The sequence below is a fragment of the Symphalangus syndactylus genome, chromosome 11 (assembly GCF_028878055.3).
Source record: "Symphalangus syndactylus isolate Jambi chromosome 11, NHGRI_mSymSyn1-v2.1_pri, whole genome shotgun sequence".
NCBI classification, from domain to species: domain Eukaryota; kingdom Metazoa; phylum Chordata; class Mammalia; order Primates; family Hylobatidae; genus Symphalangus; species Symphalangus syndactylus.
The window spans coordinates 76227356-76243383 of record NC_072433.2 but is presented as its reverse complement, the minus strand read 5'-3'; the positions used below and the strand labels follow the sequence as shown (position 1 = coordinate 76243383).

General features: G+C 34.3%; 1 protein-coding gene across 29 annotated transcripts in view; it reads left to right on the top strand.

Annotated features, from left to right (window-relative positions):
• Positions 1 to 1237: 1237 nt before the first annotated feature.
• Positions 1238 to 16028, top strand: part of MEF2C (myocyte enhancer factor 2C) — a 163942-nt gene continuing 149151 nt past the window's right edge. For 6 of the 29 annotated variants that reach the window (XM_063612259.1, XM_063612243.1, XM_063612223.1 and 3 more), the window contains exon 1: positions 1450 to 1578. The gene's annotated coding sequence lies outside the window, so the exon portion shown is untranslated. Of the gene's footprint in view, positions 1674 to 3612; positions 3712 to 16028 lie in introns of all 29 variants that reach the window. The other 23 variants (XM_055233009.2, XM_063612238.1, XM_063612255.1 and 20 more) reach the window with 15 other exon arrangements.

Genomic DNA, 16028 nt, shown 5'->3' with positions numbered 1-16028 from the left:
GATGAAGTCCAGTAAGGTGTGGAAAAGATAGAGTGGGGGGAGGGGGGAACTCCGAGGAAGCTGCTGCCTCGGTAAATATTTCCAAACTGATTAGAAAGTTCATGGCCCCGCGATGAAGTCGAGATCTCAAATACTGGTAATTATTTTATTATTTCGTACATTACTAACATTAGAGAAACCTTTCGGCTCGCTTTCTAGCGCTCCAACCTCTCAGGGTGAAAACCGCGACTTCTGGGCGTGCAGGAAAAGCACGCTGGAATCGAGTGCTGCAGACATCCTGGACCGTGGTTTTTACGCGTGAGTAACGGAGCAGCGCACCGACCGGTGGAAGAGAGAAGTGGCTAACGCGTGTCCAAAAGGGGGAAAAGTCACAAGAGCAACTATTAGGGTCGCGCTCCTATTGGTCAGAGGAAAGATCCCGACTTTAGAAGGACTTTCCTGCTGGCTGGCTCGCAGCGTCCCCGAAGAGCAAGCGAGCGCGCCGCAGCGGGAGACTAGGTTCTCTCCGAGCGACCTCCGCAGAGGCGCCGGGAGAGGAGCAGGGAGCCGCAGCTCGCCGTGTTGTCTTCTTTTCATGCAATAAAGAATTGTCATTAGGTTTGCGTATGGCATGTGCTATTACCCCACCGTAAAACTAAAATTAGCAAAATGTCAGGAATGGAAAGATTGATTCACCAAGATGCAATTATCATTTAAAAGTGCTTGATTGAGGTACTGATGTTCAGTGATTTATTCTGCATACCATATACATAATTAAAGTAGTGTAGTGGAGTAATTTATCAATCTAGTTGAGACTGGAGGGGTGAGGAGGGAGCTGCAGTATGTTTGTTTTATTAAAATGCTCCGAGGTCTAGTCCCGCCCCCCTTTTGCAAGAGTGAAACTGATGATTTCTTCAGCTCGCGAGGAGAAAGTCAACGGTTTGGGATTGTGGGGGAGAGAGAGACGGAGAGAAAAAGGCAGCGCGAAGCAAAGGCAAGGACAAAATTAAATAAAGGGGGAAAAAAAGGAGGCAAAAGACACTTCATCGGACGTGCTGCTTAGAACCCCAACCCTTCGTGCTCCGTCTTCCCTGCCACCCCCGCCTCCCCTCCCAGTATCCTTCCATCCCCCCCGCCCCCACCACCCCCAGTCTTTTTTACGCGATGTTTCAAACGCTGTGAGCTGTTCTCCTTTTCCCATTCGTCTTCTGTCACTTCCTTCCTGGACGCAGTTTTCTGGACGAGTCTGGTTACTTTTAATCCGACCGGCCGCTGAGAGCCACTTTCACCTCCTCCTCCTCCTCTTCCTCCTCCTTCTCTTCCTCCTCCTTCTTCCTCCTCCTCCTCTTCGGAGCGGCCTCGGCGCGCGCGAATGCGCGGCCCCGCGCCCCCCCCCTCGCGCGCGCTCCCCTCGCGCGCGCACACACGCACACATCGTCTCCAGCTCTCTGCTCGCTCTGCTCGCAGTCACAGACACTTGAGCACACGCGTACACCCAGACATCTTCGGGCTGCTATTGGATTGACTTTGAAGGTTCTGTGTGGGTCGCCGTGGCTGCATGTTTGAATCAGGTGGAGAAGCACTTCAACGCTGGACGAAGTAAAGATTATTGTTGTTATTTTTTTCTCTCTCTCTCTCTCTCTCTTAAGAAAGGAAAATATCCCAAGGACTAATCTGATCGGGTCTTCCTTCATGTAAGTACCCCTGATATTTCTCGAGGAAATAGAAAACCCGGGTATTGTCTCTAAAATCTGCATCAATATATTCCACGGCACTGTGTCTATCTATCCCTGTGCCTTTTTTGAAGGCTGAAGTTGAGGCTCGTTGTGCATTCTTTTCGTTAGATTCCATGATTTCCTTGTTTGTTGCTAAAAGTAACTTTTCAGATAGTCGTATCCGTTTGCCATCAGCTATTGAAATCACTCCTGACTCGTTCCTGTCACACCAGTGTATTTAAAGTTTCATGAAGTTAGTTCACGTCATTAGCATGTTTGATATGGTGGAGCATGTGGAGCCTGGTGGATTTTAATATTTCACAGCATGTTCTGTGACCTTGAAGTAGATGCCTTAAGATTTAGCAGTTAGTTCACTGTGGAAAGATGCTCCCATGAGTCCCCCCAAAGACACTGATTTGCCCTGGGTTATGCTTCTGAGCCACTAATTCTTGGGATTAGTTTGAGCTAAAGCATGGCTGTCTGTCAGAGTATACCTTTGTGCATTTCCTTCCCTCACCAAAGTGCTGGCTTGACAGAGGGCTTCTTAATTGGTGTGGACAAAAAGTAATATCCCTGCCATGGTAGTCTACACATTTCACAATTCACGTTCGATTTCAGCATATGGATTGCTGTTCAGGTCAAGTCAAATATATAGCTGTTTAAAAGCAAGCAAGGTTAAGTCACTTAAATTGCCTTCTCTTTGGACTTGGAATGAAAGTTACCAAACTCGATGATAAAGTTTGTCACAAAGGAAGTATATATAGATGTGGCACATTGTTTATTTTATTATTAAATATTATGGAAGTATTTAAATTTAATGCTAATATTACCTTCCTTCCCTGAACATGGCTATTGATTTTTAAAGGAAATTTTATATCTGAATCACTTCTGACTATTCTAAGTCCAGTAGTTCTCATTCGTTGGGGAAAGCCTTTTTTTTGTCACATTTTAGGAATGCGTGTCTTTTGTACAAAATACTTTATATGCAAATGCTGACAGTATAATAAGTACAATTGGGCTCTCTGCCAGTTCCTTAACCGGTCCTCAGTGGAGAATTGCTTTGACACAAAGTGCGTTTTACTATTGTGAATCTGAAACTAACTCTAATAGTAACTGTCTTATGAAATGCTTGGGGACTGCATATAATTTCTAAGTGCTATAAAGGAAACTCCAGCCACCTCATTATACCAGTCCAAAAAAAAAAAAAGTGACCAGCCTACTTTCACTGGCACCTTGCAATGGAATTGTGGTTGCAGAGTAAAGATGTTTATGTGGAGTATAATAACTCCAATCCCTAGAGACTTGGTAGGACATGGAAATGTGACCACCTGTGAACCCCGTTTAACCTCGTATTGCATACCAATTTTAGCTTTAAATAGATCAACAATCTCTAATTTGAAACTAAAACATCTTATTTAATTTTAAAAAATAATGTCAGTTTTGGCTAGTCTTTAAAAACATTCAGTATGTACCAATATGGTATAAGCAGTATTTTTGTTTCTCCATCAGTTTCAATTAAAGATAATGCAGTTAAAAAGCCATATTATTGTCTTCCAGTGTATGCATGAAATTATTTAAGTTAAAAGAAGTAGTTCTAAAGCAAGACTCAGAACTTGATAGGTAAAATGGTATACCCCTATCTAACATCCTATTTCAAGAGGAAAGAAATAGTTTAAATCAAATATCTCATTCTATTTGTAGAAAAGTACACTTAGCTATGTATTCGGCTACTAACTCAATTCTAAAAGTTTTCATCAAAACAGTCTTTAAACATAACATTTGCTTAAAATTTGGTTCTCCCGTCAAGGAGACAGTAGGTGGCTGTTATCTTTACTTCAAATTTTACTAAATTTTATAAAAACCTACTATTTTTATTAATATAATTCACACAGCATTGGAATGTTTGGCTTTTTTTCAGACTTCTTAGGAAAGGCAGCATTTTACTTCATTCATTAATTACACCATTTACATCCTGATTGCTGTGCATGTGGAATATATTGAAAGAAAATATTAAAGTGTAAGTTTTATTAAATGTTAATTTTTTTATTTCAATAACAAATGAGCAATTTATTATAAAAACAGTTTCCCACCTTTTCTGAGCTATTCATATTTTAAAAGTGTGCAATCACAGATATTAACTTTTCAAGATAGAAGCACATTAATACTAGATAACTCCATGAAACTTAGATAACAAGAGGCACCTTGCCTCTTTTCTTCTTTGTAAACATGTTCATTTTGAAAAATTTGGGGGAAATGATACCTGAAATTTTTTTCCTTGGCCCTAACTTAACGGAATCAATAAATTGCATAACACTGCAAACGTATCTTTCTAATAAATACTTTATTGTATTTAAACTTCTTTTATAAAGAACAGCACTGAATAACTCCTTAGCATATCTTAATATTATCTTTTAAAACTTTCTTCTGTTTATTGTAGTATATTTTGTGGTTTTATTTCTCAACTCTAAAGTGTGGTATAATTTGAGTCTATGAAATCTCAGAAAGTGACAAAAATGGGGAAATAGCTGTGCAGCAATACTTGTGCTACGTAACAACAAAGACATAGTTATTAAAGAGAGAATTCTGGCTTTGGGGACATGATTCGAAGCAACATAGAAGAATTTAATATGCAATTAATGGTCACAAGATGAACTGTTAAGAGATTATTAATAAAGTTACACTTCTTTTTCAAAAGCACATCCTCTGAGAAAATACCACACAAATTAATATCTAAAACTTATCAAAATACACGTATTCATTCTATACTAATGTGGTGATTGCCTAGACATGATGAAATGATTTAATCACTGTTGTTCCATCAGTATGCTGCATGTGGAAAGATAGGTAATTAAGATCCCCGTCCTTAGCACTGTACCTTAATCTCATAGGCGCGTGGACTGTCTTGCACTCAGTAAAGCTTGACTGTTCACCGAGATCTGTCACCTTTAGGAAATCAAACCAGATTACAGAGGTGATTCACAAAACCAGGAACAACAGAGTCTATGCACCTTACAAAAGGCAGATTACATAGTTCACATGTTATTTTGATAGGTCAAAGATAAAAGCTGATTGTTGAGGAATGGCAAGACACTCAATTTCAAATGATTGCTTAGATAAGTATACTTTGACCCTGTTGCTTCATCATTATGAACCCTTCAAACAATGGAAAATTCAGTTTTCAAATGACAGGCTTTCAGTAGTGAAGTAAGAGAAAACATGTCCTTTTTTATGTATGTCTTCATTGTGTAAATTTTAAGTTCCATCATTTCTTTATGAACAAACATTAAATTGTCTGCTTACATGAAGCAGGTATTGTAAGGCTTAAATGCATTAGACATTTTCAGAGGCGTTATAAAGAGCACAAAACAGAATTTGCCAGAAATAAAACATACACTCATGTTATTGAGTAATTCAGCAGAAAATGCATAATAGTCAATATCCATTATGTTATTCTGTTACCAAATATATTCTACATAAAAATGTGTAATTATATAGTTATGAATCCATATATCTGAAACATATCTTCATAAAAGTTCATTGGTCAAATTTTATCTAGATATATAAAATATATATATTTCATGAATGTTATAGAAAGATCATTCTTTACAATAGAATATGATGTTTTGAGAGTTTATTTCAGAGAATAAAGTTTTGGTTTACATAATAACATTTTGAAAATCTTAACTTCTTACACACCCAACTTTACAGTAATTTCTTGCTTCTTCTAAAATTGAAGTCCTTTTTTACCCAACTGATGCCTCCTAGTGTTTCACACAATAAAACACTAATGAGTCACCCATAAATGTAAACATTGCATTTTCATTGCCTACATCATCTGTGATACATAAAATTAATATTTATGTGTTTAATTTTCTGCGCACTATTATAATAAGATAGAAAATTTTAGTGAATGAGATGTTTCATCTGAGTGGATTTGTGGCACGCACTTGCAGGTTTTCTTTGACCATCACAATATCTTACTAAGTTTTAACAAGTTTATTACCTTCAGTTCCAGTTATATATTCACTCTTTATATTCACTCTTATTTCAAGTGAGAAACATAGGCAAATAGCAAAGCTTCCATTTTGTAGGCCTGGGAATTATATAGTTGGGTTCATTCTGAAATGCCTGATAAATTGCACAAGGACTATCCATTTCATTTAAACACTAAAATATCTTAAAAGAGATATAATTTTTTTGCCTGCTGTGTCTTTACACTTGAAAATTTCTTTGTAAAAGTGGAATAAAGAAAAAGAATATTTAGAAAGATAAAATCAAAGATAAATGCAAAATTTTCTATAAATATGGAGTATATTACTTTATTAGAAAATAACAACAAAAGAAAAACTTGCCTTGGAAGGAAATATATTATTCTACATAAAGGGAAGTCTTGTTAGAACATAATATCCAATGACCAGCAGCTTGCCTTAATGAGGTAGAAGTTAGTGGGTATCAACTTTGGTGTGAGTTTTGTGCCATTAGGATGATCAGCGTAGACCTGTGATATTTTTGCATGTTTGTGATTTCAAACAGCTCTCTGATTCTACTTCCTAAATTTCTAAATATTTTTTCTCTAATATACTTATGAAAGAAAGGGGTCATTCCTCTAATGGGTCTTAAATTGAAAGGAGGCAGTCAAAAACTTGTAACATTCATGGGCCTCTTCCTGAGGTGTCATACAACATACATGTACACAAAAACATTCATGAGTTTCTTCTACTAACACAAACATTCTAAAGCATCCAAGTGTAGACACTAGATTGAACTTCATTTCTGTTATCTGTGTATGTGTCATTAGTTCTCCTGACTCAAAATACACAGTGTATTAACAATATTTGACTATCACTTAAGATTTTCTAATTTAGTCAATAATACAGTGCTATTACAATTGTTGGACACATTTCAAAGAATGTAAGGGGGTGTGTTCCTTTCGTTCAAGGAAGCAAACATGTAGAAAGGGGTGGACCTTTCCCACAAGAGCCACATTTCTTCCCTTGGAGAATTGAAGCAAATATGCAGTATGTAAGTGAATAGCAGCATGAGAAAGAAAATAATTTGCAATGATCTCCTATAGTTAGTGAGCAAAGAAAATTGTCAGTTTTTTTTAAAGTAGCTCTTATTGACAACCTATCTTACACTGAATACTGAGAAAAAGTCTATGAAAGTTTTATAATTTCAGTATGTTTTAACATTCATGCGTGAAATAACTGTAAAGTACACTGTAATAATTTTGGTCTTGCTCAAATCAAGAATTTTTTAGTAACCATGTTACTTTACAGACAATATTGAGGCATAACAAAATAAAGGGTGCTGGAAGCATTCATTCCTTACCCCTCTCTTTTAAGAATATGAAGATGGCATTGATATTCTTTTGTTATTTTTGTCTGTGTAAGAAAAATAATTAAAGAATGTTCTATGACAAAGAATACCATTGTAAAAATAAGATTATAGAAAAGGCTATTTGATATACTATTATCTCACATCTCTTTGATACTATATTAATGTTTACTGCAAAAAATCATATTCCTATTAAATATGGAAATTATGTGATACATGTTATATAAATTCATGGTTTAGTTTTAGGTGATATGAGTAACATTTATTTGTCATCACCATAATTCATTTGCTGTACATTGTCATTTTATTGTACAAGTTAAATCTTGGTATATATTTTTAAAATACAGCCAATGTAAACAAAGTTCAAAGTACATGAAGAGAATCTTTTGAGGGCATTGAAAAGGAAATTGATGACATTGCAAGCAATAAAAACAGTAAACCTGTTACAGGCAGATTTCTTCAGGAATCATTACTCTTAAATAATGCAGACATTATAAAGACTTTATTAATTCTTAATGCTGTAAATTTGAAATGAATGGAGCAATGTTGTTCCTCCTGCAAGTGGTTGGGATTCATGTAGAATGACAGTGCAAGTCCTCAAGCAGTGATTTAAATTAAGTACCCAAAACTTGTTTTTAGACGCTGGAGGAACTAACTGATCTTTGAATCAGTCCCTTTTGAGAAGCTGCTTTTTCCAAATAGCATCATGAGCGTGGTGGTCTGGTTTTCCTCTTCTATCTTGTTGTCATAGATAAGATGCACATGAAGAATTCATATTAATTGCTCTCAGATACTGTGGATTCTTAGCATATTGGATTAAAAAAGAGGTGGATATGGTATTTTGATAGAATGTGAAGTGTTTTTTTAAAAAACAGCCAAGAACTATCCCCGTCTTTTTTCACACCTGTGATTCTTTCAGCAAGTTAGAAGGATAGCAAGAGAATGTGCATCCTTCCCCAAACCCCGAAGACAGGCAGCTTTGGCTTAAATATGCTTATTTATTTTCAAAATTAGAAAATAAATTCATTAATGTAAATACGTTGAGACAGACAAAGAAATTTGTCTGCTACTTAATAAACACGCGATTTATACTTTTTGTCTTCTAATTAATTGTTGACCCTGAATAAGGTGGTACAACCAAGGCATATTATGGAAAACTGGCATTATTGCTTAATGTAACATGAGGGATTGGAATTTCTTTAAAGTAATTTTAAGATGTGATTATTTAGCAGAAATATTCACTGGAGCATTTTACTTTTAGAAATTACGGTCACACAAGGAAGCCTTTATAGGACCGACTACCTAATTGCAGTCAAAGATCTCTTGAATGAATGAACACACACACGGAGAAGAACACACATTTTAAGAATATAGTGGTACTATATTTTTAAAAATTTTTGCCACATTTTTTATATCTGAACAGAACGTATGTGTCTAAGCAGATGTTTTAAGTTATGTCCTTCATGTAGGTGAGTCTGTAAATGTACCATTTAACTTAAATGGCTTTGTGGGAAGGTAGTTTGAGGAGTTTAAAAAGAAAAAAAAAAACAAAAACCCCAGTTACTATAGTTTCAGCTCTTTCTTTTTTAAAAACAGTAATTACACTCAGGATAAAGAAAGAAAAATAAACTCTTTTAATTCTTTGTAACATCCACAGTTTTTCAGGTAGAGCTCTGGTATATTTTTATTCCTGAATATGCAGGGCAGGTACTGGCAGCAGAGCTACAAAATGAAAACTTCCTGGCTGCAGACCAGATACTGTGCACAGTGCCACATCATAAACTTCCCCTCTTCTGTCTCAGAGTGATTTCAGCCCTAAGTAATGTCCTTTATTTCCCTCTACATAGGGTGAGGAACAGAGGGCCTTCTTCCTGGGAAATAGGGGAAATAGCTTTGGGAAAGGAAAAGCATAATGTTTCCCTTCTTTAACTTGAAAATTCTGCCTCTTAAATTACTAAGACATTAACTGCAAAGTGGATTCAGTATGTTTCCTTTTTATTCCCATATAGCAGTTTAGAATACATAAAACAATAGGTGTGAGATAGAAAATGAGACCTCTTCCCCACCCCCTACCTCCAGCACACCCAGACCCATTCAGATATCTGTACTTTTTGTTTCGCAAAGAAAAATATAATGGTTTCTTTTCAATGAAGCTTGTGCATTATATTCCAGATATGTTAGATCATTTTGTGATGCAAATTAGCATTGAGGTTTTTTGTACTTATCTCGGGAAATAGCAACGTTCCACCACAATGTGTGGTGCTGCAAAAATTTTTATTGATAAACAGCCACACTTTAAATGATTATTAGGTCAAAATACAGAGTACAGAGGGAGAAAATGTGAGCTTTTAGTTTTCAGATGTGTTTTATGCTCTTCATTTGAAAGGTACAGTGTAAGTAATGTGTATAATACCATGCAAAATAAATTGACTTCTAAATATCTGCATTAATATTCCTTGTATCTGAAACTATAGTCTAAAAGCTTATACTTCTCCTTAAAAAATAAAGTAAAAATTTGTTAAGAAGCAGGCTTTAATTACCAGTTACATTTTCAACTGTTACCCATGTGATTTTTAAAAAATCCTATTAAAAAATAATTTCTAGCTGCCATGGCTCCTTTCAATCAGTAGAATTCTCATTTGTATGAGGTGCAATCAGATTATTGCCAGCACACCTTTCTAAAACTAGCCTTCTTCTTTAGAAATGTATTAAATGGGAGCCTTCAGGAGAAAGTGTTACCACTTAATAAATATTTGTTCTAATTTTATTTTTAAACTAAATTATTGATTTAACAGTATATGAATAGTGTATAAATGTTAGTTTAGTCGTTAACCCACGACACTAATTATTAATTGCCTATATGAAATTTACCAAATTACACCAACAGTTAAGTGTAATTTAATTTTATTTCTCTTGAAACTTAAATAGATAAGAATGATAATTTTAATTATGTTTAAATATCAAGCATCTATTTTTCTGTGAATGCAAATGTTCCCGACAAATTGTTAAGAAATTAATACAACATAGATCTTAAAAAATGTATTAGGCAGCTTATAAGAATATGATAACAATGGCATATTCCTACACCTGGCACTTTTTCAAGGCCCATTAGCAAGGGAGGAAAAAAGTGTTAAACTTTGTTTTGTAAATGCTAATGTATATATGAGTCAATACTTTTTGACATTTATTTGTTAGAAGATTACACATATTTAAAAATTCAGATTAAAACTATGTTTCTATTTAGGCTATTGTAAGAGATTTCTTTATTTTCTTGGAAATTCTCTGGAACAGTAGGATCATTTGAATCATACCCGTTGGTAAATATTGTCAGATACATTGTAAAGTTTCAACTATTGAACACGTGTATGGAATGGAAATTTTAAAATAGAAAATAAGCTATCTTGCTATTTAAATATGATAAAACTATACCCGATTAAAACATTGACTCTATTAGAGGTTCGCCTAGTAGGTAATTCTCTGGTCAAGAATTTGGGAAATTTTAAACTCTGTTAACCATTAAAACAATTACTGCTTTAAGGTACCGGATTTTCATCCATATTTGAGGAGTCTTCTTAAGTTGTTGGGTGGCCTTTTAGTAAAGGTTTATGTGGTTTAAAAAGTAGATCTTTTCACCCTTCTATTACAGTTAACATTAATATCTTTAAAAGGTAGTATATAAATCCGGACCTAATTTATTCTGGATGATTTTTCTTAACTAAATGAAGTCTAACAAATTTGTCTATTTTTAAGTGAATCTATTTTTTTATTTCTAGTATTTATTGGAAGTCCACTTAGACTCTATATAGGTTAGAAGTTAAAGTAAATAATTTTGACTATTTTTTTCTTTCATTTCATGTTTGAATATTTCCCCCCTTACATAAACCAAAAAAAAAAAAAAAATCCGTGATGACATTGATAGATTTGCAGAAGGCTGAGTAAGATACTCAATACCCATTATTTGTTTCCCGTTGACTCTTGGGTTGAAATGAATCGGCAATATCCCTTCCAAGACTGATCTTGCTTGATTTAGAGTGAGCGCTATGTGATTTTTCCCTGTGCTTCTCTCATTTTATTGCTTCAAAAAAATCAGAGAATTCTTGACTTCAATGTTTTTTCCTTCCGTTTTCATTGTTTTGGATTCTCTCCCGTCTGAGCTTCCTTCTTGCTTCAAAGTATTTGGTATTGTGAAAGCAAGTGCACTTTTAACTTGTTTTGACTACACATGGGCGACAGAATTGTTTTAGATGCTAACTTACCTCCTTACACTTGAGAAACTGATGTGGTTCATCACAGCCCAATGCCATGTCTTGAAAGAACTGCAGACACTGATCTTGAAACAGTCAGGGCTATAGGATCATGTCTTTGTAAAGAACAACAGCAGCTTTAGAGTCACTGGATGGTATATTCGTGGCAAACATGAACAGCTTCATGAACTCCCAGGAAGTGGTACAGTTATTGGACAACTTCAACCACATTATGCCTTTTAGGTTGCTCTATGAAGTAAGTGTTAGACCAGAACTCCAACGGTGTGAGTGTGTGTGTATGTGTGTGTGTATGTGTGTGTGTGTGTGTACGGTGTGGGAAGCATTGGTGTGGGACGGCAGAGAGAGAGAGATACAAAGCATGAAAAGATGTAGATACACTCTCGAGAGAAGATCGTTTAAACAAGCATAAAGAGTTTGGAGACCCCATTTCCACACTTAATATAATTCTTTGATTCTACATGTTATGCTATTAGACAAACATGTCCATAAACAATAAAGAATAATGATTAAGAACAACGACCAAAACTGGGTTCAAAAGCCAGCCTCCCATTTACTGGTTAGTGGTTTTAGGCAGGTGTTTTAATGCCCAGAAAGCCCCAGTTCCAGGATCTGTAAAATGGGAGTTATAAAATCATCCACCTCTTAAAGTTTTTAAAGGATTTACTAGGATATAAAACCATAATGCAGATACATAGTAAATGATCAGTAATTATTAAATTATTATCATAGCATTGTACTATATTTTAGTCATTTTAAGTTTCTGCTGATGATCATTTAGAAATTTTTGGTGGGATGGTTATTAAAAATTATTTTTCAATAATACTTTCAGTCCATTAAATTTGGGTCACATTCAGAGCAAGTCTCTAATTCTTACACAGTCGTGGGTCAATTCTAATGATTGCTAAGTTCAATATACTTCTTTCTCCAAGAAAATCAAAACCTTTCACAGATTAGATGTTATTAAATAAGTATCATATTATTTTTAGAACCAGAAATGGAACCAAAGAAACAAAATAATACCATCCATGAATTTTAAAAGTCATTTACTCAAAGTTCTGAATTGCAGGTAGATTATTCCTTAGTCTTAATGAAAGTTCAGTTTGGAGGAAGTGTTTCATGTACAGTAATTAGATGATTTTAATGGTGAAACCAGCGTCGCCAGGAGTTCTAGGTTTTTTTCTTAGTATTATCCACTTTTGTATACATTAATAATCTTTGTTTATTTTTCTTATTAGACAACTTTGATTATATGTAGAGATGGAATTAATTTATGATGAATGTGTGTTCTTTTCATCTTTATATTTCTTCGCAAGAACTCTTGCATATAATAGGTACTCTATAGATGTTTGTTGAATAAATGAATGAATTGTATTTTCCCATAAAGATGAAATGCATTTTTTATCTGAAAAGAAAATATAACCAGCAAATGGTACCCTTATTATCCTATTTTTCTCTAGATTTGAGGGCTTATTCATTATGACCACAGTTTATCAACTTTGAGATGACGAATAAGTGAACTTGTCTTAATTTGGGTATTTTTATTTATGTGAGAAAAAAACATAAAGTATAGAAAATGCAGAATTGTACCTGAGGATTATACCTTCTGATAACGCAAACAGATTTAGGTAAAATGTAGATTAAAAAATGTGAGTATTACTGGTGTCAGGGAACCCCTTTTGTTCAGCTTTTCTGTTCACATGGTTTCTCAAAAAAATTCATATTTTGGATGTCAGGTAATATCGATGAGACATGCCCAGTTTATACAACCTGGCTAGTTGCAATCACTTGAAATTGTTATCATGCTTTTGAATAATGCCCCTTTAGTGTGCACCTTGCATTTCAGCTTTCTTTTCTAACTCTGTTTTAATGCCTGGATAAAGAGTGCTCAGCACAAGGAATACTTGCAGAGTGGACTTCCCTATGGTAAAACAGCATGGACAGCTCCCAACACTGCAATCAAGGACGCCTCTAAAAGCTTTAATTTAAAAATAATAATAATAATAATAAGTCTGCATGAAGATGATGGAGCCCTCTAAGGCACATGGGCTTAGAGAATAATTCCCATCTGCAACCCCCTCCCCCTACTTAGTAGCCCTTTCCAGGGTTATGATTACTGGAAAATGGCTGTTAATCACCAGAATTTTTTTTGACTGCAGCTGCTTCAGTCAGACTACTAATCTATTAAACAACTTCATCTTCAGTTTAAAATTTGCATTGTATACTGTATAGAATAAATTTTCATTGTAATCAGAGCATCCGAGAAAACTTCTTGATATGATTTATAGAAGCACATTTGTTTTTATGTATGGACCTCTCTACCGCTATTGAGGCAACTGTTTAAACAATACTGTGGTTGATCAGCATAAAATAAAATATTGTAGCACTCTTGAGCGCAAGCAACATTTACGATAGTCACATTTGCAGAATATTTGAATTGTGGCATCTTTGGCACTTGTCAATACAATACCCACATAATTCAAAAACTTACCCCAGATATTTAAAATTTGACTTGAACCTGAAAGGGTTTTTATAAGTTTAGTGTTTTTGTACCAGGCTGTGGTAGAGTGGTTTGGCCTCTTTTTCTACCCTAATGCTTATTACATTGCCATAATTTGAAGAAATAACCCAAAACCTGAGTCAATATTTAGTGCTGAGAGAGGACAAAACAGCTCTAATTTACAAAGAACTCCTTTAAAACACATTTTTATATGTAAAATTGACAGGCTAAAAGAGGTGGTTGGATGATGTTCATCATGTTGGAAAGAATGTTTCAATTAAAGTTGAACACTTTCTCTTCCAGGTCTTTTTTTCTCCATTTTTTATTTGCTGTGCCAAGGTATCCATGTGCGTTTTTCCACTGTCATCTGGCTCATTCCCAGCAGATGCACACAATCTGTTCTGCTGTCACTAACAGGGTTCGGTTTATGAAAAGAATGTGTCAGAACATGCCACTATAGTCACTTTTACAGGTTTTTTTAAAGAGTAACTGAGAATATATGCATTGCCCTAGTTTTATTGTGCTCAGCCCTTAAGAGATTTCTAAGAAACTTTTACAATATTCATAGACCAAAAGCTTTCTTCCAAACATATTTTTGACCAAATATTTACTTTCCATTAAAAATAAAATTTTAAAAGTTCACAAACATCTTTATGAAGTGTATTATATTTAAATTTGAGTAAATTTTTATAGGATTGTTTAGAATAAACCAAAGATTTTTAGATAAAATTATTAAATTTCCAATTATGAAATTTACTGCATAAGCCTTCAATACATATCTTCCGTCATACTAAAAGCAAACCTACCTTCCTACTCAAGTCAAAGCATTGTTTAAAAAATGTATTGTAATAGAATACTTAGGATATGACCATAAGTACCAGTTATTTGATCTGATACATAGTACTGATTTCCCTAAGTGTTTGACACCATTAAGTTAAACCCAAAGTAGTTAAACTACCAAAACATTCTTAGCCCGTATAGAGACGCGTGATACACTATCCTTTCACAAAATAATGTGACATTTTATTTTTGTAAGTGTGCATGTTTTAAAAGCATACTAGATAATTAGTTATGAAATTAATTTTTGTTTGTTAAGATTTCTCTTTCTATTGGCTGTTCTTCATAAAAAATCAGTTTTTGTTTTCATAAAAAATAATTTTTCTGATACTATGTGAATTAAAAAAATTTGAGCAATGGAAGTTGCATTTGTTTCTGAATTAATAAGTGTAGTAAGTTAACAGAATTTGAAATTTCAAGTATGTGTAGTAAGTATGGACTACATATGCAGATAGATAATGGACATATTTACATGTTGTGTACAGTTCATGGTATTTAAATCTCCCAGAATTGAAGGCTTTAGAAAGGTACTTAAGTGCTAGTTTTAGCATTTTAAAATAATTTTTGACTTGGAGAACAACTCAAAGTTCAGGAAAATTAAACATTTTTTAATCGGTTATAATTCACATGCACTTAAAATGCATCTTAAGAAAATATATTAAGGAATGACAATTTGTACAAATGAAGCTATATATATATACACACACACACACACACACATATGTATGAAAACTAGTTTTAGATTTCTGCCTAGGGAAAAATTACAAAATACATTTAAGGCATAACATGATTATGAAACTGATATATTGTCACATAGACAAATCCAGCAATATAAATTAAAACCTTTGTGAAACAACTTTGCCATTATAGCAAGATAATTACAGTTGGAACTCATTGGCACTGTTGTCACATCATATAGATTAATTGCTAAATTATCTTTCTGGAGTTCTATCATGTGCTTGTTGTAGTAAGTTTTCTTAATTCGTAAAGAAAAAGGAATCCTTGTTTGTTTTATGTCAAATATTGTAATGTATACATGGCTATTGTAAGTTGATTTTATAATCTTTTTTGACGATGTGAACATAGCACATAGATTTAAGATGAATCATAAAGAACAATTCTGGAGTTCACTTTTTTCTGCCAACATTTTAATTTATCTGTAATCTTACACATCAGATAACTCGACTTTTTATCTAACCTGTAAGTAATTTCATTGCTTTGTTTTGTGTAATTCGGAATATTTGCTCTTGGCATAAAAGGCCAAGAATCATAGGTGGTGAACTGATAAGAATGGTCTAGTTAAATCATGTGGGTTGTCATAGCCTCTCTTTCTTCTCCTTAAAGTACCAGCAGTAGAGTTGTGGGAGAATTGTAGCGTGTTACAAGAAAGTAGACAGC